The following is a 26,249-nucleotide window of genomic DNA, read 5'->3' on the forward strand; positions in this document are numbered from 1 at the left end:
TAAATCATGAACACAAATCTCAAATGAGATTCAGTACTTCCCGCAATTCCAACCACATTTCTCTAGCTACTTATTTTCCCACTCTGAGACTACAGTTTCACACCACCTTTCTTTTCAAATATCCTATGCTCCTACCGTCACTCACGTGATGACCTCACCACATATATTTCATTGAGAAAATAGATGCAGATGAGAATGACCTCAACTTCCACCAACTTCTCTACCTACTGAATCCACATGACTTTATTTGCATTTATTTTGATGGAAATTTCCCTACACATATTGTAGGACAATCATCCACTTTTTCTACTTTGATAATTGGAGAGTGGGAACCCCCAGACTCAAACTAGAGATACTGAAAAATAGAAGAATCAGGCTGCTAGACTCGAACACAAAGGTGAAGGAATTCCCACCCACCCTCGCCTTACTACTCCCTCCCATATGTGTATTCTAACCCTGAAGGGAGCATTGTTAAATTATCTCCATCACTGGGAGTAGTGAAAATAAATATCGGACACCATACATACACAGGAGTGCCTCATTCAAGATCCAGAAATCTAATTCTCCCCCAAACCTACAAAACACAGATTTACATTCCTTTCCAAGAAACTGGGCAATAAAATATTCACCAAAATTTTATATAACAAGCTCTTTTCCATGTACTCTTCATCAGTTTGTGCTTATTTTTGTTTTATTTTTACTGCTAACAGAAGTATTAAGTTTGTTCAATCTTTTTAGAAATCAATTCAGCAGTATACATTAAAGCCTTAAAACGGTTTATTTCCTTTTAACTCAGTTTATCTATTACTAGGAATCTAAGGAAATAGAGGGACAGATACAGATTTCCATCCTAATATTGTGAATAAGAGAAAAAATTTGGATATAATATAGATGTCTATGGGGTAAATATTAAGAACAGTAGGGCCCATCAATAAAAATAATGTGCATTCATTAAAACAATGTTTATAAAAAGTTTTTAATATCTAAGAGCATGCTCTTCAGTTTGGATTAATTGAGCAAAGATTTATTGCCCTTCCTATTCACCATGCACTGAACTAAGCTCTGGGAAGAAGGTGATGTTCAACACAGTTCCAAGTCTTGTTCTCATGTATTTTACAGTCAAATCCAAAAGGCAGACATGGAACAAGTAATTACAAACGTGATGAGGGTTTTAAAAGGGGATGGTACTGATACTATGGGAGCATATAAAGTGGGGACCTAGCCTGGTTGCTGTCATGGAAAAGTTGTCTGAAAAGTGAAATTTAAGCTGAGATCTCAAGAGGAGAGACAGAAGGAACAACTAGTTCAAAGCCTTGTGTTATGGGTTGAATCGTGTACCCCAAAATCTTATGTTGAAGTTCTAATCCCAAGTACGTCAGTCTGTGACTGTATTTGTACACAGGATCTTTAAGGAGGTACTTAAGGTTAAATGAGGTAATTAGAGTGTCTGGTGTCCTCATAAGGTGGGGAGATTGGGACACAGATACGCATGAGGAAAGACCATGTGAAGACATGAAGAAAACAGCCATCTATAACCCAAGAAGAAAGGCCTTGGAAGAAATGAACCCTACCGACACCTTGGTCTCGGACTTCTAGCCCCCAGAATTGTGAGAAAATAATGTCTGTTGTTAAGCCACCCAGTGTAATTTTGTTACAGCAGCACTAGAAAACGAATATGCCCCAAGACAAGAGAGGGTATGGTGTGTTGGTGGAAATTATAAGGAGCCCAGCATGGCTGGAAGGGAGAAAACGGGGAGGAAAGCCTGGAGCTGGGCCATGTGGATTCTGAGGATTTGAGCTGCTGTAGCTCCAAAGATAAGGATTGTGTGTCTTTCCAAAGACCAACATCTTGCAGGATATAGTAAGGATTTTAGGCTTTGTTCTAAGGGTAATGAGGGTTTTAAACCCTTCACTGAAGGGTTTTAAACTAGTCAGTGGCATGATGAAATATAATGCTAAATGAATAAAAATTTAGAACTGTATGTAAAGTATGACCTCAGCTCTGTTCTATATATAAAAAGAGACTCATTTATTCAACAGAAACTTACTGAGCACCTCCCGTGTGCCAGTCATTATTATAGGGCCTGGGGTTTGCAGCAGTGGGCTAAACATAGTAAAGAAGATAGAAAATAAAGTAGTAAATAAATATGATAATGCGCTCATGAAGAAAAAACTTACGGTGAGAGGATAGTGATGGATATCAGCATAGCAAAGAATTCTACTTTAAATAACCAAAATATTAATAATGGTTATCTCTGGATTATAGGCAATTTCTGTTTCTTTATTTATAACTATCTGTGTTTGGATAAATTTCCAAAATGAACATTATGATCTTAAAAATAAAAACGGTCTAGGTCAAAGGAGATGAAAGACATATGCTGAGAACTATAGAATATTAATAAAGGAAACTGAATATGATTCAAAGATATGGAAAGATATCTCATGCTCTTGGATTGGAAGTATTAATATTGTTAAAATGGCTATACTACCCAAAGCAATCTACACATTTAATGCAATCCCTATCAAATTACCCTCGACATTTTTCACAGAACTAGAACAAATAGTCCTAAAATTTATATGAAATCATAAAAGACCCAGAATTGGCAAAGAAATACTGAGGAAAAAGAACAAAACTGGAGGCATAACCTTCCCAGACTTCAGACAATACTACAAAGCTACAGTAATCAAAACAGCATGGTATTGGCACAAAAACAGACAAGGATCAATGGAATAGAATAGACAGCCCAGAGATAAACCACTCACCTATGGTCAATTAATATTCAACAAAGAAGGCAAGAGTATACAGCGGAGAAAAGACAGTCCATCACTAGCAAGTGGTGTTAGGGAAGTTGGACAGCTGCATGTAAATCAATGAAGTTAGAATACACCCTCACACCATACACAAAATAAACTCAAAATGGCTTAAAGACTTAAAGATATGACACCATAAAACTAGAAGAGAACATAGGCAAAACATAAACTGACATAAATTGTACCAATTAATTCTTAAGTCAGCCTCCCAAGGCAATAAAAGCAAAAGTAAACAAATGGGATCTAATCAAAATTACAAGCTTTTATACAGCAAAGGAAACCACAAACAAAATGAAAAGACAACCTACAGAATGGGAAAAATTTTTCAAATGATGCAACCAAAAAGGGATTAATTTCCAAAATGTACAAACAGCTCATACAGCTCAATAACAACAACAAGAGGTGGAGGAGAAGATGGTGGAAGAGTAAGACGTGGAGATCACCTTCCTCCCCACAGATACATCAGAAATACATCTACACATGGAACTGCTCCTATGGAACACCTACTGAACGCTGGCAGAAGACCTCAGACCTCCCAAAAGGCAAGAAACTCCCCATGTACCTGGGTAGGGCAAAAGAAAAAAGAAAGAAGAGACAAAAGAATAGGTACGGGACCTGCACCAGTGGGAGGGAGCTGTGAAGGAGGAAAGGTTTCCACACACTAGGAAGCCCCTTCGCGGGCGGAGACTGTGGGTGGTGGAGGGGGGAGCTTCAGACCTCAGAGGAGAGCGCAGCAACAGGGGTGCGGAGGGCAAAGCAGAGACTCCCACACGTAGGATCAGTGCCGAAGAGCACTCACCAGCCCAAGAGGCTTGTCTGCTCACCCGCCGGGGCGGGCGGGGGCTGGGAGCTGAGGCTCGGGCTTCGCTCGGATTGCAGGGAGAGGACTGGGGTTGGTGGCGTGAACACAGCCTGAAGGGGGCTAGTGCGCCACAGCTAGGCGGGAGGGAGTCCAGGAAAAAGTCTGGACCTGCCGAAGAGGCAAGAGACTTTTTCTTCCCTCTTTGTTTCCTGGTGCGCGAGGAGAGGGGATTCAGAGCGCCACCTAAACGAACTCCAGAGACGGGCATGAGCCGCGGCTATAAGTGCGGACCCCAGAAACGGGCATGAGACGCTAAGGCTGCTGCTGCAGCCACCAAGAACCCTGTGAGCAAACACAGGTCACTATCCACAGCTCCCCTGCCGGGAGCCTGTGCAGCTCACCACTGCCAGCGTCCTGCGATCGAGGGACAACTTCCCCGGGAGACTGCACGGTGCGCATCAGCCTGGTGCAACGTCACACCGGCCTCTGCCGCTGCAGGCTCGCCCCTCTTCCGTACCCCTCCCTCCCCCCGGCCTGAGTGAGCCAGGGACCCTGAATCAGCTGCTCCTTTAACCCCGTCCTGTCTGAGCAAAGAACAGACGCCCTCAGGTGACCTACACGTAGAGGTGGGGCCAATCCAAAGCTGAACCACAGGAGGTGTGGGAACAAAGAAGAGAAATGGAAATTTCTCCCAGCAGCCTCAGGAGCAGCGGATTAAATCTCCACAATCAACTTGATGTACCCTGAATCTGTGGAATACCTGAATAGACAACAAATCATCCCAAATTGAGGAGGTGGACTTTGGGAGCAAGATATATTATTTTTTCCCCTTTTCCTGTTTTTGTGAGTGTGTATGTGTATGCTTCTGTGTGAGATTTTGTCTGTATAGCTTTGCTTTCACCATTTGTCCTAGGGTTCTGTCCGTCCTTTTATTTTTCTCACTTTTATTCTGAGCCGTGTGGATGAAAGGCTCTTGGTGCTCCAGCCAGGAGTCAGTGCTGTGCCTCTGAGGTGGGAGAGCCAACTTCAGGACACTGGTCCATAAGGGACCTCCCAGCTCCATGTAATATCAAACAGCGAAAAGCTCCCAGAGATCTCCATCTCAACACCAAGACCCAGCTTCACTCAACGACCAGCAAGCTACAGTGCTGGACACCCTATGCCAAACAACTAGCAAGACAGGAACACAGCCCCATCCATTAGCAGAGGGGCAGCCTAAAATCATAATAAGGCCACAGACACCCCAAAACACACCACCAGATGTGGACCTGCCCACCAGAAAGACAAGATCCAGGCTCATCCACCAGGACACAAGCACTAGTCCTCTCCACCAGGAAGCCTACACAACCCACTGAACCAACCTTAGCCCCTGGGGAAAGACACCAAAAACAATGGGAACTATGAACCTGCACCCTGCGAAAAGGAGACCCCAAACACAGTAAGATAAGCAAAATGAGAAGACAGAAAAACACACAGCAGATGAAGGAGCAAGGTAAAAACCCACCAGACCTAAAAAATGAAGAGGAAATAGGCAGTCTACCTGAAAAAGAATTCAGAATAATGATAGTAAAGATGATCCAAAATCTTGGAAATAGAAGGGAGAAAATACAAGAAACGTTGAATGAGGAACTAGAGAGCAAACAAACAATGATGAACAACACAACATATGAAATTAACATTCTCTAGAAGGAATCAATAGCAGAATAACTGAGGCAGAAGAACGGATAAGTGATCTGGAAGATAAAAGAGTGGAAATAACTACTGCAGAGCAGAATAAAGAAAAAAGAATGAAAAGAACTGAGGACAATCTCAGAGACCTCTGGGACAACATTAAATGCACCAACATTCAAATTATAGGGGTCCCAGAAGAAGAAGAGAAAAAGAAAGGGACTGAGAAAATATTTGAAGAGATTATAGTTGAAAACTTCCTTAATATGGGAAAGAAAATAGTGAATCAAGTCCAGGAAGCGCAGAGAGTCCCATACAGGATAAATGCAAGGAGAAACACGCCAGACACATTTTAATCAAACTATCAAAAATTAAATACAAAGAAAACATATTAAAAGCGACAAGGGAAAAACAACAAAAAACACACGGGAATCCCCCATAAGGTTAACAGCTGATCTTTCAGCAGAAACTCTGCAAGCCAGAAGGGAGTGGCAGGACATATTTAAAGTAATGAATGAGAAAAACCTACAACCAGGATTACTCTATCCAGCAAGGATCTCATTTAGATTTGATGGAGAAATTAAAACCTTTACAGACAAGCAAAAGCTGAGAGAGTTCAGCACCGCCAAACCAGCTTTACAACAAATGCTAAAGGAACTTCTCTAGGCAAGAAATACAAGAGAAGGAAAACACCTACAATAACAAACCCAAAACAATTAAGAAAATGGGAATAGGAACATACATATCGATAATTACCTTAAATGTAAATGGATTAAATGCTCCCACCAAAAGACACAGACTGGCTGAATGGATACAAAAACAAGACCCGTATATATGCTGTCTACAAGAGACCCACTTCAGACCTAGGGACACATACAGACTGAAAGTGAGGGGATGGAAAAAGATATTCCATGCAAATGGAAATCAAAAGAAAGCTGGAGTAGCAATTCTCATATCAGACAAAATAGACTTTAAAATAAAGACTATTACAAGAGACAAAGAAGGACACTACATAATGATCAAGGGGTCGATCCAAGAAGAAAATATAACAATTGTAAATATTTATGCACCCAACATAGGAGCACCTCAATACATAAGGCAAATACTAACAGCCATAAAAGGGGAAATCAACAGTAACACAATCATAGTAGGGGACTTTAACACCGCACTTTCACCAATGGACAGATCATCCAAAATGAAAATAAATAAGGAAACACAAGCTTTAAATGGTACATTAAACAAGATGAACTTAATTGATATTTATAGGACATTCCATCCAAAAACAACAGAATACACATTTTTCTCAAGTGCTCATGGAACATTCTCCAGGATAAATCATATCTTGGTTCACAAATCAAGCCTTGATAAATTTAAGAAAATTGAAATCGTATCAAGTATCTTTTCCGGCCACAACGCTATGAGACTAGATATCAATTACAGGAAAAGATCTGTAAACAATACAAACAAATGGAGGCTAAACAATACACTACCTAATAACCAAGAGATCACTGAAGAAATCAAAGAGGAAATCAAAAAATACCTAGAAACAAATGACAATGAAAACACGATGACCCAAAACCTATGGGATGCAGCAAAAGCATTTCTAAGAGGGAAGTTTATAGCAATACAATCCTACCTTAAGAAACAAGAAACATCTCAAATAAACAACCAAACCTTATACCCAAAGCAATTAGAGAAAGAAGAACAGAAAAACCCCAAAGTTAGCAGAAGGAAAGAAATCATAAAGATCAGAGCAGAAATAAATGAAAAAGAAATGAAGGAAACGAGAGCAAAGATCAATAAAACTAACAGCTGGTTCTTTGAGAAGATAAACAAAATTGATAAACCATTAGCCAGACTCATCAAGAAAAAAAGGGAGAAGACTCAAATCAATAGAATTAGAAATGGAAAAGGAGAAGTAACAACTGACACTGAAGAAATACAAAGGATCATGAGAGATTTCTACAAGCAACTCTATGCCAATAAAATGGACAACCAGGAAGAAATGGACAAATTCTTAGAAATGCACAACCTGCTGAGACTGAACCATGAAGAAACAGAAAATATGAACAGACCAATCACAAGCACTGAAATTGAAACTGTGATTAAAAACCTTCCAACAAACAAAAGCCCAGGACCAGATGGCTTCACAGGTGAATTCTATCAAATATTTAGAGAAGATCTAACACCTATCCTTCTCAAACTCTTCCAAAATATAACAGAGGGAGGAACACTCCCAAACTCATTCTACGAGGCCACCAACACCCTGATACCAAAACCAGACAAAGACGTAACAAAGAAAGAAAACTACAGGCCAATATCACTGACGAACATAGATGCAAAAATCCTCAACAAAATACTAGCAAAGAGAATCCAACAGCACATTAAAAGGATCATACACCACGATCAAGTGGGGTTTATTCTAGGAATGCAAGGATTCTTCAATATATGCAAATCAATCAACGTGATACACCATATTAACAAATTGAAGGATAAAAACCATATGATCATCTCAATAGATGCAGAGAAAGCTTTTGACAAAATTCAACACCCGTTTATGATAAAAACTCTCCAGAAAGTAGGCATAGAGGGAACTTTCCTCAACATAATAAAGGCCATATACGACAAACCCACAGCCAACATTGTCCTCAATGGTGAAAAACTGAAACCATTTCCACTAAGATCAGGAACAAGACAAGGTTGCCCACTCTCACCACTATTATTCAACATAGTTTTGGAAGTTTTAGCGACAACAATCAGAGAAGAAAAAGAAATAAAAGGAATCCAAATCGGAAAAGAAGAAGTAAAGCTGTCACTGTTTGCAGATGACATGATACTATACATATAGAATCCTAAAGATATTACCAGAAAACTACTAGAGCTAAACAATGAATTTGGTAAAGTAGCAGGATACAAAATTAATGCACAGAAATCTCTTGCATTCCTATACACTAATGATGAAAAATATGAAAGTGAAATTAAGAAAACACTCACATTTAGCATTGCAACAAAAAGAAGAAAATATCTAGGAATAAACCTACCTAAGGAGACAAAAGACCTATATGCAGAAAATTATAAGACACTGATGAAAGAAAGATGATACAAATAGATGGAGAGATATACCACGTTCTTGGATTGGAAGAATCAACATTGTGAAAATGAGTATACTACCCAAAGCAATCTACAGATTCAGTGCAATCCCTATCAAACTACCACTGGCATTTATCACAGAACTAGAACAAAAAATTTCACAATTTGTATGGAAACACAAAACACCCCAAATAGCCAAAGCAATCTTGAGAAAGAAAAACGGAGCTGGAGGAATCAGGCTCCCTGACTTCAGACTATACTACAAAGCTACAGTAATCAAGACAGTCTGGTACTGGCACAAAAACAGAAATATAGATCAATGGAACAGGATAGAAAGCCCAGAGATAAACCCACGCACATATGGACACCTTATCTTTGATAAAGGAGGCAAGAATGTACAGTGGAAAAAAGACTATCTCTTCAATAAGTGGTGCTGGGAAAACTGGACAGGTACATGTAAAAGTATGAAGTTAGAACAGTCCCTAACACCATACACAAAAATAAACTCAAAATGATTAAAGACCTAAGTGTAAGGCCAGACACTGTCAAACTCTTAGAGGAAAACATAGGCAGAACACTCTATGACATAAATCACAGCAAGATCCTTTTTGACCCACCTCCTAGAGAAATGGAAATAAAAACACAAATAAACAAATGGGACCTAATGAAACTTAAAAGCTTTTGCACAACAAAGGAAACCATAAACAAGACAAAAAGACAACCCTCAGAATGGGAGAAAATATTTGCAAATGAAGCAACTAAAAAAGGATTAATCTCCAAAATTTACAAGCAGCTCATGCAGCTCAATAACAAAAAACCAAAAAACCCAATCCAAAAATGGGCAGAAGACCTAAATAGACATTTCTCCAAAGAAGATATACAGATTGCCAACAAACACATGAAAGAATGCTCCACATCATTAATCATTAGAGAAATGCAAATCAAAACTACAATGAGATATCATCTCACACCGGTCAGAATGGCCATCTTCAAAAAATCTAGAAACAATAAATGCTGGAGAGGGTGTAGAGAAAAGGGAACACTCTTGCACTGTTGGTGGGAATGCAAATTGATACAGCCACTATGGAGAACAGTATGGAGGTTCCTTAAAAAACTACAAATAGAACTACCATACGACCCAGCAACCCCACTACTGGGCATATACCCTGAGAAAACCATAATTCAAAAAGAGTCATGTACCAAAATGTTCATTGCAGGTCTATTTACAATAGCCAGGACATGGAAGCAACCTAAGTGTCCATCATTGGATGAATGGATAAAGAAGATGTGGCACATATATACAGTGGAATATTACTCAGCCATAAAAGGAAACGAAATTGAGTTATTTGTAGTGAGGTGGATGGACCTACAGTCTGTCATACAGAGTGAAGTAAGTCAGAAAGAGAAAAACAAATACCGTATGCTAACACATATATATGGAATCTAAGAAAAAAAAAAGGTCATGAAGAACCTAGGGGTAAGACGGGAATAAAGACACAGACCTACTAGAGAATGGACTTGAGGATATGAGGAGGGGGAAGGGTAAGCTGTGACAAAGTGAGAGAGTGGCATGGACATATATACACTACCAAACATAAAATAGATAGCTAGTGGGAAGCAGCCGCATAGCACAGGGAGATCAGCTCGGTGGTTTGTGACCACCTAGAGAGGTGGGATATGGAGGGTGGGAGGGAGAGAGACGCAAGAGGGAAGAGACATGGGAACACATGTATATGTATAACTGGATTCACTTTGTTATAAAGCAGAAACTAACACACCATTGTAAAGCAATTATACTCCAATAAAGATGCTAAAAAAAAATACAACTGAAAAAACAACAACAACAACAACAACAAAAAACCCAACTCAATCAAAAAACGGGCAGAAGACCTAAATTGACATTTCTCAAAAGAAGACATACAGATAGCCAATAGGCACATGAAAAGATGCTCATCATTGCTAATTATTAGAGAAATGTAAATGAAAACTACAATGAGGTACCACTTCACACCTATCAGAATGGTCATCATTAAAAGTCTACAAATAACAAATGCTGGAGAGGGTGTGCAGAGAAGCGAATCTTCCTACACTGTTGGTGGGAATACTAATTGGTGCAGCCACTATGGAAAACAGTGTGGAGGTTCCTCAAAAAATTAAAAATAGAAGTGCTATATGGAGGAGAGGAACCAAGATGGCAGAATAGAAGGACATGCTCTCACTCCCTCTTGCGAGAACCCCTGAATCACAACTAGCTGCTGGACAATGATTGACAGGAAGACACTGGAACTCACCAAAAAGATACCCCACATCCAAAGACAAAGGAGAAGCCACAATGAGACGGTAGGAGGGGCGCAATCACAGTAAAATCAAATCCCATAACTGGTGGGTGGGTGATTCACAGACTGATGAACACTTATAACACAGAAGTCCACCCACTGGAGTGAAGGTTCTGAGCCTCATGTCAGGCTTCCCAACCTGGGGGTCCGGCAATGGGAGGAGGAATTCCTAGAGAATCAGAATGTGAAGCCTAGTGGGAATTGATTGCAGGACTTCGACAGGACTGGGGGAAACAGAGACTCCACTCTTGGAGGGCACACACAAAGTAGTGTGTGCATCGGGACCCAGGGGAAGGATCAGTGACCCCGGGGGAGACTGTACCAGACCTACCTGCTAGTGTTGGACGGTCTCCTGCAGAGGTGTGGGGGGGGGGGCTGTGGCTCACTGTGGGGACAGGGACACTGGCAGTAGAAGTTCTGGGAAGTACTCCTTGGCATGAGCCTTCCCAGAGTCTGCCATTAGCCCTACCAAAGAGCCCAGGTAGTCTCCAGTGTTGGGTTGCCTCAGGCCAAACAACCAACAGGGAGGGAACCCAGTCCCACCCACCAACAGTCAAGTGGATTAAAGTTTTACTGAGCTCTGCCCACCAGAGCAACAGTCAGCTCTACCCACCACCAGTGCCTCCCATCAAGCCTTTTAGATAGCCTCATCCACCAGAGGGCAGACAGCAGAAGCAAGAAGAAATACAATCCTGCAGCCTGTGGAACAAAAACCACATTCACAGAAAGATAGTCAAGATGAAAAGGCAGAGGGCTATATACCAGATGAAGGAACAAGATAAAACCCCAGAAAAACAACTAAATGAAGTGGAGATAGGCAACCTTCCAGAAAAAGAATTCAGAATAATGATAGTGAAGATGATCCAAGACCTCAGAAAAAGAATGGAGGCAAAGACTGAGAACATGCAAGAAATGTTTAACAAAGACCTAGAAGAATTAAAGAACAAACAAACAGAGATGAACAATACAATAACTGAAATGAAAACTACACTAAAAGGAATCAATAGCAGAATAACTGAGGCAGAAGAACGGATAAGTGACCTGGAAGACGGAATGGTGGAATTCACTGCTGCGGAACAGACTAAAGAAAAAGAATGAAAAGAAATGAAGACAGCCTAAGATACCTCTGGGACAACATTAAATGCAACAACATTCGCATTATAGGGGTCCCAGAAGGAGAAGAGAGAGAGAAAGGACCCGAGAAAATATTTGAAGAGATTATAGTCAAAAACTTCCCTAACGTGGGAAAGGAAATAGCCACCCAAGTCCAGGAAGCTCAGCGAGTCCCATACAGGATAAACCCCAGGAGAAACATGCCGAGACACATAGTAATCAAATTGGCAAAAATTAAAGACAAAGAAAAATTATTGAACGCAGCAAGGGAAAAATGACAAATAAGATACAAGGGAACTCCCATAAGGTTAACAGCTGATTTCTTAGCAGAAACTCTACAAGCCAGAAGGGAGTGGCATGATATATTTAAAGTGATGAAAGGGAAAAACCTACAACCAAGATTACTCTACTCGACAAGGATCTCATTCAGATTCGATGGAGAAATTAAAACTTTTACAAACAAGAAAAGCTAAGAGAATTCAGCACCACCAAACCAGCTCTACAACAAATGCTAAAGGAACTTCTCTAAGTGGGAAACACAAGAGAAGAAAAGGATCTACAAAAACAAACCCAAAACAATTAAGAAAATGGTCATAGGAACATACATATCGATAATTACCTTAAACGTGAATGGATTAAATGCTCCAAACAAAAAGACACAGGCTTGCTGAATGGATACAAAAACAAGACCCATATATACGCTGTCTACAAGAGACCCACTTCAGACTTAGGGACACATACAGACTGAAAGTGAGGGGATGGAAAAAAATATTCCATGAAAATGGAAATCAAAAGAAAGCTGGAGTAGCTATACTCATATCAGATAAAAAAGACATTAAAATAAAGAGTGTTACAAGAGACAAGGAAGGACACTACATAATGATCAAGGGATCAATCCAAGAAGAAGATATAACAATTATAAATATATATGCACCCAACATAGGAGCACCTCAATACATAAGGCAACTGCTAACAGCTATAAAATAGGAAATCGACAGTAACACAGTAATAGTGGGGGATTTTAACACCTCACTTACACCAATGGACAGATCATCCAAAATGAAAATAAACAAGGAAACAGAAGCTTTAAATGACACAATAGACCAGATAGATTTAATTGGTATTTATAGGACATTCCATCCAAAAACAGCAGATTACACTTTCTTGTCAAGTGCGCATGGAACATTCTCCAGGATAGATCACATCTTGGATCACAAAAAATGCCTCAGTAAATTTAAGAAAATTGAAATCATATCAAGCATCTTTTCTGACCACAACGCTATGAGATTAGAAATCAATTACATGGAAAAAACCGTAAAAAACACAAACACATGGAGGCTAAACAATACATTACTAAATAACCAAGAGATCACTGAAGAAATCAAAAGGAAATCAAAAAATACCTAGAGACAAATGATGATGAAAACACGATGATCCAAAACCTATGGGATGCAGCAAAAGCAGTTCTAAGAGGGAAGTTTATAGCTATACAAGCCTACCTCAAGAAACAAGAAAAATCTCAAGTAAACAATCTAACCATACACCTAAAGGAACTAGAGAAAGGAGAACAAACAAAACTCAAAGTTAGCAGAAGGAAAGAAATCATAAAGATCAGAGCAGAAATAAATGAAATAGAAACAAAGAAAACAAGAGCAAAGATCAATAAAACTAAAAGCTGGTTCTTTGAGAAGATAAACAAAATTGATAAACCATTAGCCAGACTCATGAAGAAAAAGAGGGAGAGGACTCAAATCAATAAAATTAGAAAGGAAAAAGGAGAAGTTACAACAGACACCACAGAAATACAAAGCATCCTAAGAGACTACTACAAGCAACTCTATGCCAATAAAATGGACAACTGGAAGAAATGGACAAATTCTTAGAAAGGTATAACCTTCCAAGACTGAACCAGGAAGCAACAGAAAATATGAACAGACAAATCACAAGTAATGAAATTGAAACTGTGATTAAAAATCTTCCAACAAACAAAAGTCCAGGACAGATGGCTTCACAGGTGAATTCTATCAAACATTTAGAGAAGAGCTAACACCCATCCTTCTCAAACTCTTCCAAAAAATTGCAGAGGAAGGAACACTCCCAAACTCATTCTATGAGGCTACCATCACCCTGATACAAAAACCAGACAAAGACACTACAAAAAAAGAAAATTACAGACCAATATCATGATGAATATCGATGCAAAAATCCTCAACAAAATACTAGCAAACAGAATCCAACAACACATTAAAAGGATCATACACCACGATCAAGTGGGATTTATCCCAGGGATGCAACGATTCTTCAATATACGCAAATCAATCAATGTGATACACCATATTAACAAATTGAAGAATAAAAACCATGTGATCATCTCAATAGATGCAGAAAAAGCTTTTGATAAAATTCAAAACCCATTTATGATAAAAACTCTCCAGAAAGTGGGCATAGAGGGAACCTACCTCAACATAATAAAGGCCATATATGACAAACCCACAGCAAACATCATTCTCAATGGTGAAAAACTGAAAGCATTCCCTCTATGATCAGGAATGAGACAAGGATGATCACTGTCACCACTATTATTCAACATAGTTTTGGAAGTCCTAGCCATGGCAATCAGAGAAGAAAAAGAAATAAAAGGAATACAAATTGGAAAAGAAGTAAAACTGTCACTGTTTGCAGATGACATGATACTATACTTAGAGAATCCTAAAAATGCCACCAGAAAACTACTAGAGCTAATCAATGAATTTGGCAAAGTTGCAGGATACAAAATTAATGCACAGAAATCTCTTGCATTCCTATACACTAATGATGAAAAATCTGAAAGAGAAATTATGGAAACACTCCCATTTACCACTGCAACAAAATGAATAAAATACCTAGGAATAAACCTACCTAGGGAAACAAAAGACCTGTATGCAGAAAACTATAAGACACTGATGAAAGAAATTAAAAATGATACCAACAGATGGAGAGATATACCATGTTCTTGGATTGGAAGAATCAACACTGTGAAAATGACTACACTACCCAAAGCAATCTACAAATTCAATGCAATCCCTATCAAATTACCAATGGCAATTTTTACGGAACTAGAACAAATCATCTTAAAATTTGTATGGAGACACAAAAGACCCCGAATAGCCAAAGCAGTCTTGAGGGAAAAAAAGGAGCTGGAGGAATCAGACTCCCTGACTTCAGACTATACTACAAAGCTACAGTAATGAAGCCAATATGCTACTGGCATAAAAACAGAAACATAGATCCAATGGAAGCAGATAGAAAGCCCAGAGATAAACCCACGCACCTATGGTCAACTAATCTATGACAAAGGAGGCAAAGATAGACAATGGAGAAAAGACAGTCTCTTCAATAAGTGGTGCTGGGAAAACTGGACAGCTACATGTAAAAGAATGAAATTAGAAAACTCCCTAACACCATACACAAAAATAAACTCAAAATGGATTCGAGACCTAAATGTAAGACCAGACACTATAAAACACTTAGAGGAAAACATAGGAAGAACACTCTTTGACATACATCACAGCAAGATATTTTTTGATTCACCTCCTAGAGTAATGGAAATAAAAACAAAAATAAACAAATGGGACCTAATGACACTTCAAAGCTTTTTCACAGCAAAGGAAACCATAAACAAGATGAAAAGACAACCCTCAGAATGGGAGAAAATGTTCGCAAACAAATCAATGGACAAAGGATTAATCTCCAAAATATATAAACAGCTTATGCAGCTCAATATTAAAGAAACAAACAACCCAATCCAAAAATGAGCAGAAGACCTAAATAGACATTTCTCCAAAGAAGACATACAGATGGCCAAGCACATGAAAAGCTGCTCAATATCGTTAATCATTAGAGAAATGCAAATCAAAACTACAATGAGGTATCACCTCACACCAGTTAGAATGGGCATCATCAGAAAATCTACAAACAACAAATGCTGGAGAGGGTTTGGAGAAAAGGGAACCCTCTTGCACTGTCGGTGGGAATGTAAATTGATATAGCCACTATGGAGAACAGTATGGAGGTTCGTTTAAAATCTAAAAATAGAATTACCATATGATCCAGCAATCCCACTACTGGGCATGTACCCAGAGAAAACTATAATTCAAAAAGACACATGCACCCCAATATTCATTGCAGCACTGTTTACAATAGCCAGGTCATGGAAGCAACCTAAATGCCCATCGACAGACGAATGGATAAAGAAGATGTGGTACATATATACAATGGAATATTACTCAGCCATAAAAAGGAACGAAATTGAGTCATTTGTGGAGACGTGGAGGTATCTAGAGACTGTCATACAGAGTGAAGTAAGTCAGAAAGAGAAAACCAAATATCGTATATTAACGCATGTATGTGGAACCTAGAAAAATGGTACAGATGAACCTGTTTGCAGGGCAGAAGTTGAGACACAGATGTAGAGAACAAACATATGGACACCAAGGGGGGAAAACTGTGGTGAGGTGGGGATGGTGGTGTGCTGAATTGGGTGATTGGGATTGACATGTATACACTGATGTGTATAAAATTGAAGACTAATAAGAACCTGCAGTATAAAAAAACAAACAAACATAAAAAACAACTAATACTAAACTTTCTTTGGGTTATTTGTATGGAACTATGTTAATATAAATGTTTCACACATTACATGAAATTTCTAAAAATCTTATATGTTCTGGTATAATGTTATAAGTCATAATTCTAGTTATTACTTTAAAATGTATATCTCAGAAATAACTAAATTTCCTTGTCAATTGCATTATTATGAACTTTCATCAAATCTTTAACCGTGGTCATTTTTAAGTCTTTTGTCATTTACAGATAGTTCTGGGTGTACTCTGATGCTTTTGCAATAATGTTCCTATAAAAGGGTTTCATCTTCAAGTAATTCATGGAAACGACTCTGACAAGTACAGGTTTCTGGTAACTGACTGTACTGCTGAACTGAATGGATAAACATTTTCAGAACTCTAATGGAAAGCTGATGAATTCATAAAAGTGCTAACAAAAGATCAAGATGAAAAAAAAGTTAATTACATGGGACTGAGTGAACTGATGAGGATGATTATAATTTTTGTGACTTTCTGTTTGAATAAAAAAAAAAAATCCCACAAGGACTCAGAGGCAAAACATATACAAATCAATTTTCACTGCAAAGTAAAGGAGCTGTTACAGTGGAGGATTAGTGGATTGAATGTCAATATTATGACATAATATGAGTGTGTTTCATGTTTGGTAACTGCAATCATTGTTGCTTTTGCTGTGGTCATCCATTTACAATGCTTGGTGACAGTTTATTTATCTCTTGTAAAAATAAAATACAGTGTGTGTGTGTGTGAAAAACAAAAAAACAAAAAAAACGGTGTTTACAGAACAGAGCCCAAGAGATTGGCATGGCATTCAAGGCCCCCACGGTTTAGTTCCTGCCAAGTTCCTTAGCCTCTTCTCTCACTCTATGGCTGCCCGACCCCACCCCATGTCCCTGCTGCAGGCATGCACTGGCTGTCATAAATGGGCAGGTGACCAATGGGCTCATGACCAAGGCTGGCCCTCACCAGTAGTCCTCAATGTGCTGTGAAGTTTCTGGCCTCCATGTCTTTGCCCAGGCTGTTCCCTCAATCCAGAAAGCCCTTCCCCATCTCCCACATGAAAATTCTACTCAAGCCTCCAAACATCGACTTAGAGGCCATCATATCCGTTGCCCGAGCAGAATCCCTATTCCTTGTGGGCACCCCTACAGCACCCGGCCATACTGCTCTCACCACCCCTCACACTCCGCCTCATGTAAAGACATTGATGAGTTATGTGCACCCACCCTTCCCCAGCTCCTACTCACATCTGCTCAGGTGTGAGATCCTGAAGGCAGGGACCAACTCTTATTCATCTTTAGATCCCCTCCCAGCACTTGGCAGTGTCTGACACAGAGACGTGCTCAGTGAATATCTGTATAATCAAATGGATGCACAGATGTGTAACACCTGTCCTTATGGAAGGATTCTGTGATCACTCCAGCCAGGGCCAACAGAGAGCCTCGTACCTGCTTTGGCTGCTGTCCCATTACCTTGGGCTATAACTATGTATGTGTTGGGTTCCCTACATCCTACCAACCTACCTCAACTCCTGGCAAGAGAGTGTGAATTCCCGAAGGTAGTGATGATGCCTGATTTATCTTTGTGTGCACAGCACAGACCCCAGCATGGAAATGATAAATGAATGAAGTCCATTAATGATAATAAATTAATCTATGTGGACAATTGTTAAGAAAAAAAAAGTGCTATATGATCCAGCAATCCCACTTCTGGGCATATATCCAGACAAAACTATAATTCAAAAATATACATGCACCTCTATGTTCATAGCAGCACTATTCACAATAGCCAAGACATGGACACAACCTAAATGATATACACACACACAATGGACTACTACTCAGCCATAGAAAAGAATGAAATTATGCTATTTGCAGCAACATGGATGGATCTAGAGATTATCATACTAAGTGAAGTAAGTCAGAAAGAGAAAGACAAATACCACAGGATATCACTTATATGTAGAATCTAAAATACGACACAAATGAACTTATCTTAGAAACAGACTCACAGACATAGAGAACAGACTTGTGGTTGCCAAGAAAGGGGGGGGTTGGGGAAGGGATGGATTGGGAGTTTGGGATTATCAGATGCAAACAATTGATATATAGAATGGATAAACAACAAGGTCCTCCTATTGTATGGCACAGGGAACTATATTCAGTATCCTGTGATAAACCATAATGGAAAGGAATATGAAAAAGAAAATACATATATCTGTAACTGAATCACCTTGCTGTACAGCAGAAATTAAACACAACATTGTAAATCAACTATACTTCAATAAAATAAATTTTTTAAAAAACAGGCTAGGTCAGTTAAAGGATGAAAGGGAAAAAGAAAAACATCACACCAGAACCCTCCTATCTCATGCTTCTGCACAATTCAAGTCCCCTCTGTACCACATGCTACCATGGACATCAGCAGTGAAGGGGGGCAGAATATGCCACCCCATAATATGCTGCTTTGGCATATTGATTATTTTGAATTAAAGTCACTTAAGAAACAGTCAGTGCAAGGACACTCTGACCCTCCTTTGTTCTCCTGAAAGCAGGAAATAAATCTCCCATGTCAAAGCTACCCTCCCTCTACCAGGAGGGTACAAGACATCCTTATCACCAAAGACAGGCAATTTAGGGACAAGAAAGGCTATATAAGCAAACCTTTTATTTCGTCACTAATTTGCTAACCCCAAGCCCAAACCACTTTGTCTTGTCAACTCTTCGCAAATTCGTTTCCGTGTCTAAAAGGCATAAAAGCTGCCTACTTTGGTCACTTCTTTGAGTCTCATATTTTTATGAGTTCCCGTACGTAGGAATTAAATTTGTTTTCTCTACTGTTAATCTGTCTTATGTCAAGTTAATTATTAGACCAGCCAAAGAGCCTAGAAGGGAAGAAGGGAAAAGTTTTCCTTGCCTGTAGCATCATATAGCTGGGATTCAAAACACTGGGAGGAGATGAGGTTTATCAAGAAAAGTGTGTGGACTGCGGAAAAGAAACGAGGATCTGAAACAGAGCCCTGAGATCACTGGCATTTAAGGATTAGCAGAGGAGGAAGGGCTTGTATAAAACAGAATGGAAAAGCAGTTGGAGAGGGCGGAGGAAGATGAGGACAGAGCAGTGTTATAAAAACCACAAGAAATAATCATTTCAAGGAAGAAGCTGTGCATAACCTGAAACCCCAAAAGAGCTGGTGTCAGTGAACCTTTGGTGTGCCAGAATGTAGGTTCGGTGTGGCTCCATCTTCTAACATTTGAGAAAAGCCAGAAATCCCAGTGAAATCTTATTTTAAACACTGTTCAAGTCAAAATAGATGTGACAACAAAAGCCTCCAGTTTGCAACCTCTGAGCTGGCAGACCCTTACCGCCACCTGTCTAGGTGGAGAGAAGACTTCATTTTCAAGGGACCATTTGCCAATATCCAGTTCTAGATCTATTAGGGGCACTGAAGGCCTCCTGCAACTGTTGAGATTTTCTGATGGCTTAACGTCTCCGATGGTGATTATGTGGCTTTCCAAATACTATAGATGATTGGCTTAATCAAGTAAGTCAATGGAAAAATGTGCCTCATCCATTCACTTTCCTACGGTTCTAATGTCAACCATGGAGGCACCAGTTCAGACCTTGCCTCCATCAACTGCTCTGGCCAGAATGCTGACTCAGCTTCACCTCAACTTCTTCCTTCTGTGGTTCCTGGGAGTCCCCCATCTCCAGGAGCCCCATCAGAGCCACATACCCACCTAGGATACCTTTATACGCCTCTGCTCAGCTCAACAGTGATTCCCTCAAGTTCCAGCAACCCTAAGAGGACTGATCCAGGTCAGCTTTCCTCTCACAGGCAGTGTGATGACTAATGCCCTCCTTGCAGACCTGATAATAAAAAGAACCGCCACTTTTTTTTTTAAACATCTTTATTGGAGTATAATTGCTTTACAATGTTGTGTTAGTTTCTGCTGTATAACAAAGTGAATCAGCTATACATACACATATATCCCCATATCCCCTTCCTCTTGCGTCTCCCTCCCACCCTCCCTATCCCACCCTTCTAGGTGGTCACAAAGCACCGAGCTGATCTCCCTGTGCTATGCGGCTGCTTCCCACTAGCTATCTATTTTACATTTGGTAGTGTATGTATGTCCATGCCACCTCCGCTTTTTGAATCCTCACTAGGTATTAACATATACTGGGCACTCAATAGAGGTGATTCCTTATCCATTTGGCAACATTGTGAAATGTCTGTAATTTCATTTTATAGATAAGGAAAAATAAAATTCAGCAAAGTTAACTGGTTTGCCCAAAGTCCCAAAGCCAGTTAGATGGATCTGGGACTTGAGCCTAGATTAATCAGATTTCTATTACACAGGTTGCCTTTCCTATCTCTGTACAATGATCCATTTGAACCAAGTGTAATATGGCTGCCAAACGAGGCTGATTTAGAGATCCTTGTAAACAATGTTTTACTGCCAACTGGCCAGCCACCAAAAGGATCTGGGAATTGAAGGTATTTTGCACTTACTGAAGGGGTGGGAATAGGAGAAGGCACTGCTTACAGATTCAGGCCTTATGGTCTCTGAGCTAGAGGATATTTATAAGAAACCCTTCAAAATGGTAGACAGGAGAGATAGTTCTCCCTCTTTCCAAGGCAACTACTAGTTTCTCTAATCATTGGCTTAAACATTTTGCCTTCTCTAGTCAGAATGGCCAGAACTAGGAGACATCTATAAACCACAAAAGAAATTAACACAAGTGTGTTTCACCAGCTTATCACTGGACTGGGACCCCCTTGAGAAAACAGAAAAGCTTGGCCTATTCACCTTTGTCTCACTTAACACTAGTACCTGGCTCTTGAAAGATACTCACTAAACTCTTGTGGAGAATTAAATGAAATACTTTGACTGATTAATTTTTTCATCGACAATCTAAGAGAAAGAAATGTAAAATTTTATTCGAGCCAAATTGAAGATTATAACCCAGGAACAGGTCAGAAAACTCAGAGAACTGTTCTGCCCATTAGAAGTCAAAACACCGTTATATAAGTTTTTTGAGACAGAGGGTTATCCATTAAATGATATATTATTGACAGTTTACACAATCTAGCGGGTAGTGGGTTCTGGGTCATCGTGGCCCCTTACAAGATTAGAATGGAATGCTAGCTTCTAAGGAGTTGTCTTGTCGACGCTAGGAGAATGTTGCTCTTTATGGTTGAGCAGGTATTTCTGCCAATGGGGAGGTTTGGTCGATGCATAATGCAGATACACGATGCACAGTACAGGGGAAAGAGGAGGCCAAAGGGCAGAGAAATTTTTTTACGTTTAAATTTTTCCTGTCTTGCCATAAAATATGAATTTTATTTCACAGTCTGGTTCTGAACTAGTGAATGTGGGTTTTTTTGTTTTTTGTTTTGGGTTTTTTTGGTGGTGGTGTTTGTTTGGTTTTGGGCAGTTCCAAAAATCACATTTATCCTGAAAGAGCTAGGATTTGCAATCACTGAGAAATGTCAAAGAAATGATGTACCAGCTTTGAAGAGAGTTGTATAAAGATAATCCTAAAAATATTTTTTGTTGGAAGTAGACGTTGAAGAGAACAGGTAGTGGTCTCAGAGCTTTGGAGCCAAAAGATCTTTGTGATCATCACATCGCTGATTCTCCTCCTTGGACAGAAAAGAAACAGAAGCCAGAGGTGGGAAGTGACTTGACCAAGGTCACACATATCTAGGACTGATGTTGCCTTTAGGATGCAGGAAGGTTCTGGTTCTTCTGTTTCAATGACATTCCACATGCTTTATAGCCTCAGTATATTCATTCCTTTGCGAGTTAACATTCAGCCGGTAAGATAATTACTAACTTCAGCTCTGCCCCTGAGGTGCCTTTGTAAAACTCCAGGGCCCCACTGAACACAGTTTGAAAACTACCAACTTAGATAATTTATCGCTGGTTATTTAAACTTTTAGCGCATTCAAGCAAAAATGTCTTTTAATTCCCTGAAAACTGGCTATTCTCATTGGCAGCATTTATTCTTCTCTTCCTTTCCTGATGAATAAACCCATTAATGAAAGAATGCGCTGTGTATTTTCTTTTGTGCTGTTATCCATCTGAATTAACATGTGTGTGGGCAGAGCCCAAGTGGTGAGACCAAGATCCTCTGCTGGGCGGACCCTCTTGTGGGTCTCAAACCCAAGGGCGCCCAAGCTTGCTTTGCGGTGATGGCAGAAACAGTGCTCTTTAGACCTGAATCGCTGAGTCTGAAATTTCTAAGTTTGAAATTCTGAGTAAGATAGAGAGCTGCAGGAAAGAATGATAAACAACCTGATTATCTCTACATCGGTAAAGCAGTGATGGAGAATTCTAGACTAATGAAGCCAGAGACATCTCATTTTAAGCCAGTATTTTCTGTAAAACTTCCTAATAGCTTGTAATAACAAGAATCATTTATTGGATGTTTACCCCATGCTTACACAACCATATGAGACAAGTACCATTATAATTCTCATTTTACCAATGACAAAACTGAGGCTTAGCAGTTGGAGTTCTTAACTCAAAGAAACACACTCTGGCTAAACAAAGCAGAGTTGGGGTGGAGAGATACTGGAGAGGAGAGATATCTTGAAGGGTTTTAGTGGTGACGCCAAGGGGAGCTGGGGGAGGGAAGATTTTCTCAATCTTTATTATGTAGGATGTGGAAATTGAGTAGAGACTCTGGAGCCAGACTGTTGAGATTAGAATCCTGGCTCCACCCCTTACTCTATGTGACCTTGAACTGGGTCTCTCAGTTTCCCCATCTGTAAAGTGGGTATAATAATAGAACCTATCTCAAAGAACAGCTGTGTTTAAAAGCAGTTAGCTCAGTGCCACACTCACTGTGGGATCTCAGCATGATAGTTATCATCAGCTAATGTATAAAGTGCTATGTATTGGGTTGGCCAAAAAGTTTGTTTGGGTTTTTCATAACATCTTACAGAAAAACCCGAACAAAGTTTTTGGCCACCCCAATAAATGTGCTTTCAAGTCCCCTCCTTGGGTCAGCCTCTCTCCCAGCAGATTGCTGCCCTTGAATTCCACCTATAAACTCTAACTGTATTAATCAGTTCTGGTCATCACTAGTGGCAGCTGTGGCCTAGTGATATGTCCTTCAACCTCTGATTGGTCCAGGCAGAGATGTAAGGAGAGCATCCCACCAATGGAAACAGACCTAATCATCTCAATCTCTCAAAAAACAGCAGAAAAGATTCCTTGAAATCATAAGGAGCTTTCAAAAGACAAGTATTTGGAGGATAAACAGTAAGGAATGGCCTGGATTGTTTATACAGATCTCCTGTGACTGGAGACTGGAGTCATAAGTTGAATCTTGGCATGAAACAAAGTACACACGAGCGAAGGTTTGAACTGGGGACATCAGCTTTTGTTCTCCAGTGTAGTTGCTACACCACGAATTCCCAGGAGCAGGCCTGCCAAGCAGGGACGCTCACTAGCTCTCCAATGCAGTCCCTAAGGCTGCCTCCTAGTAAGTCTGACAGAGATAAACAGGGTGACCGCCCAGGCAACTGCATTATAGGGGAGAACCTCCACCATGTAGAGAGGGTGGTGTGACCACTGCCAGAGTGTCTGAGCTGCAGGGTGCTGGCCTCTTTGCACAAGCTCTAAAACCAGAGAAAGAGCCCCAATTTGCCAAAGAGCTATATGGGAACAGAGGAAGAAGAGACTTTAAAAAAAAGATAATTATTCTAATAAAACACTAAATTTACAAGGAAAAGAAAACAAAGGTACTTTCCTAGGAATTCTAATCTCACCATCAAAAAAGGACTTTGCACAACTCATCTCTCTGGAAAAGGTAGGAGAAAGCATCTCCCTGGCATAGCCTTGGGCCTTACAGATTCAGATTGGGACATCATTTTTCCTCGGTTCATGAGAGCTGCATCTTTTTTGTTTTTGTTCCTAAATTTCCTCTTACATAAAAGAACCAAAATTCCTTCCTGAAGCCTCTGGTTCCCAGAACTTGCTTAGGAAGAATTTGATGTTATAAATGCAGAACCACTTGCTTGCTTCATGACCCTGGCAAGTCACCGAACTTCGCTGAGACTTGGTTTCTCCTCTATAGAGTCCTGGCTTTGTCTGCCTAACATGCCTTCCTCCATTTTCCCTGTTAGGTGGGCTCCATCTCACAAACCATGGCGTTGCCAATGTAGAAATAAAAGCTCTCTGATACAGTCTTGCTTCTGCAGCCTCTCTTGCGGCCACGGGTGAACTTATAGTTTAAATTCTGTGAGTTGGAGCTTTGAATTCAAGGCAGGATCTACCTGGAATCTGTTCACATGAGAGTGGTGTCAGCCATTAAATTCAGTCTCTGGAGACACAGTGATAACAACTGGGCCCAGGGATGCTGGGGAAAGTGGTGATACTGGGAGGTCTATGCCCAGTATGTGTGTGTGTGGGGTGGGGGGGGGGGGCGGAACACACATTTTCTGCTCCATGTGTTTCCATGGGGAGGAGCCTCCCTAAGGTAACACCGGTCTTGCCTCTCCATCTGTCACCAGATCACTGAATTGCGAGCCAGCTTATCTATGGAAAACATGATTCCCAGTCTACTTTCTACTATGTAGTAAAAGGAGTCTAAGCCTATGAGGGGAGAGGTGTGTGGATGGAGGGAAGTCTGGGTTTTCCTGCTGTGCCAGTCCTGGGGCAGGTAATTCTGCCTAATTCTGAAATGAGGTGTTAGCATTCCCGTATTAGTCCTAAAATCCATCTGCTTTTTTAAAAACTTCAATTTATTTCGGAAGGAAACGTTATATGATCACTAATGGAAAAAGATTCTTCTTAACATTAGGCATGCATAAACTTTAAATACATGACTGTTAAAAATAATTATACTTGTCTACCACTTAAAATCATCTTCAGATCAGTGGTATGTGAGTTTTATTTTGGAAAACTCTCCATTATGCTATACTGCCTCTTTTTTTTTGTTTTGTTTTTTAAATAGAGATAGGCCACTTTTGTCCTGAGGTAAGAAATGATAGACTGCACAGAAATGAGCCTTAAACAATATTTATACAGTCACACCAAATTAATAGGTTCTCATGGCAATTATGCAAATTTCACTTTCTCTTTAATAATGTAGCTTTCTAGTTAGTGTTGGAATTAGGTAGTGTGAATCTTCCAGCTTATTTTCAAGACTGTTTTGGTTATACTAGGTCCTTTGCATTTCCACATAAATTTTCGAATAACTTGTCACTTACTTCAAAAAACAAGTCTGATGAGGTTTTGATTGGGACTGTACTGAATTTAGAGATGAAATTTTGGGAAAATGGACATTTTAAATAACATTGGGTCATCTTTTCTATGAACATGGCATACCTGCCCATTTAATTAGGTCTTTAATTTCTCTCAGCAATATTTTGTAGTTTTTAGTGTAAAGTTTTTGCATTTCTTTGATTAAATTTATTCCTGTTTTGTGTTTATGATATAAAATTGTCTTAAAGTTTTATTTACATTTTAAAAATTAATGTTATATATTGGTGCTAATATGTAAACATATGATTGATTTTTGTATATTGTTATTATATCCTAGAGCCTTGTTAGATTCACCTATTAGTTCTAGTAACTTTTTGTACATTCCATAGGATTTTTTATGTAAACATTCATGCTGTCTGTGAAAAAATGACAACTTTTCCCTTTTCAATCTTGATGACTGTATTTCACTGTTTGGCCATATAAAACTGGCTAGTATCTCCAGTACAATGTTGAATAGAGGCCATGAGAGTTGACATTATTGTCTTGTTCATGAAATTAGGGAGAAAGTACTCAATATTTCATTACT

General features: G+C 39.7%; 2 long non-coding RNA genes across 2 annotated transcripts in view; one reads left to right on the top strand and one right to left on the bottom strand.

The window, feature by feature from the left end:
* LOC309633526 overlaps positions 1 to 26,249 on the bottom strand; it is a 50,901-nt gene that overhangs the window by 4,367 nt on the left and 20,285 nt on the right. The window lies entirely within an intron of this gene.
* Positions 15,710 to 26,249, top strand: part of LOC309633522 — a 28,711-nt gene continuing 18,171 nt past the window's right edge. The window contains exon 1 of the long non-coding RNA XR_014247593.1: positions 15,710 to 24,266. This is a non-coding gene — a long non-coding RNA (uncharacterized lncRNA). The remainder of the gene's footprint in view (positions 24,267 to 26,249) is intronic.

Source organism: Balaenoptera borealis (assembly GCF_965194805.1).
Source record: "Balaenoptera borealis genome assembly, chromosome: 1".
NCBI lineage: Eukaryota > Metazoa > Chordata > Mammalia > Artiodactyla > Balaenopteridae > Balaenoptera > Balaenoptera borealis.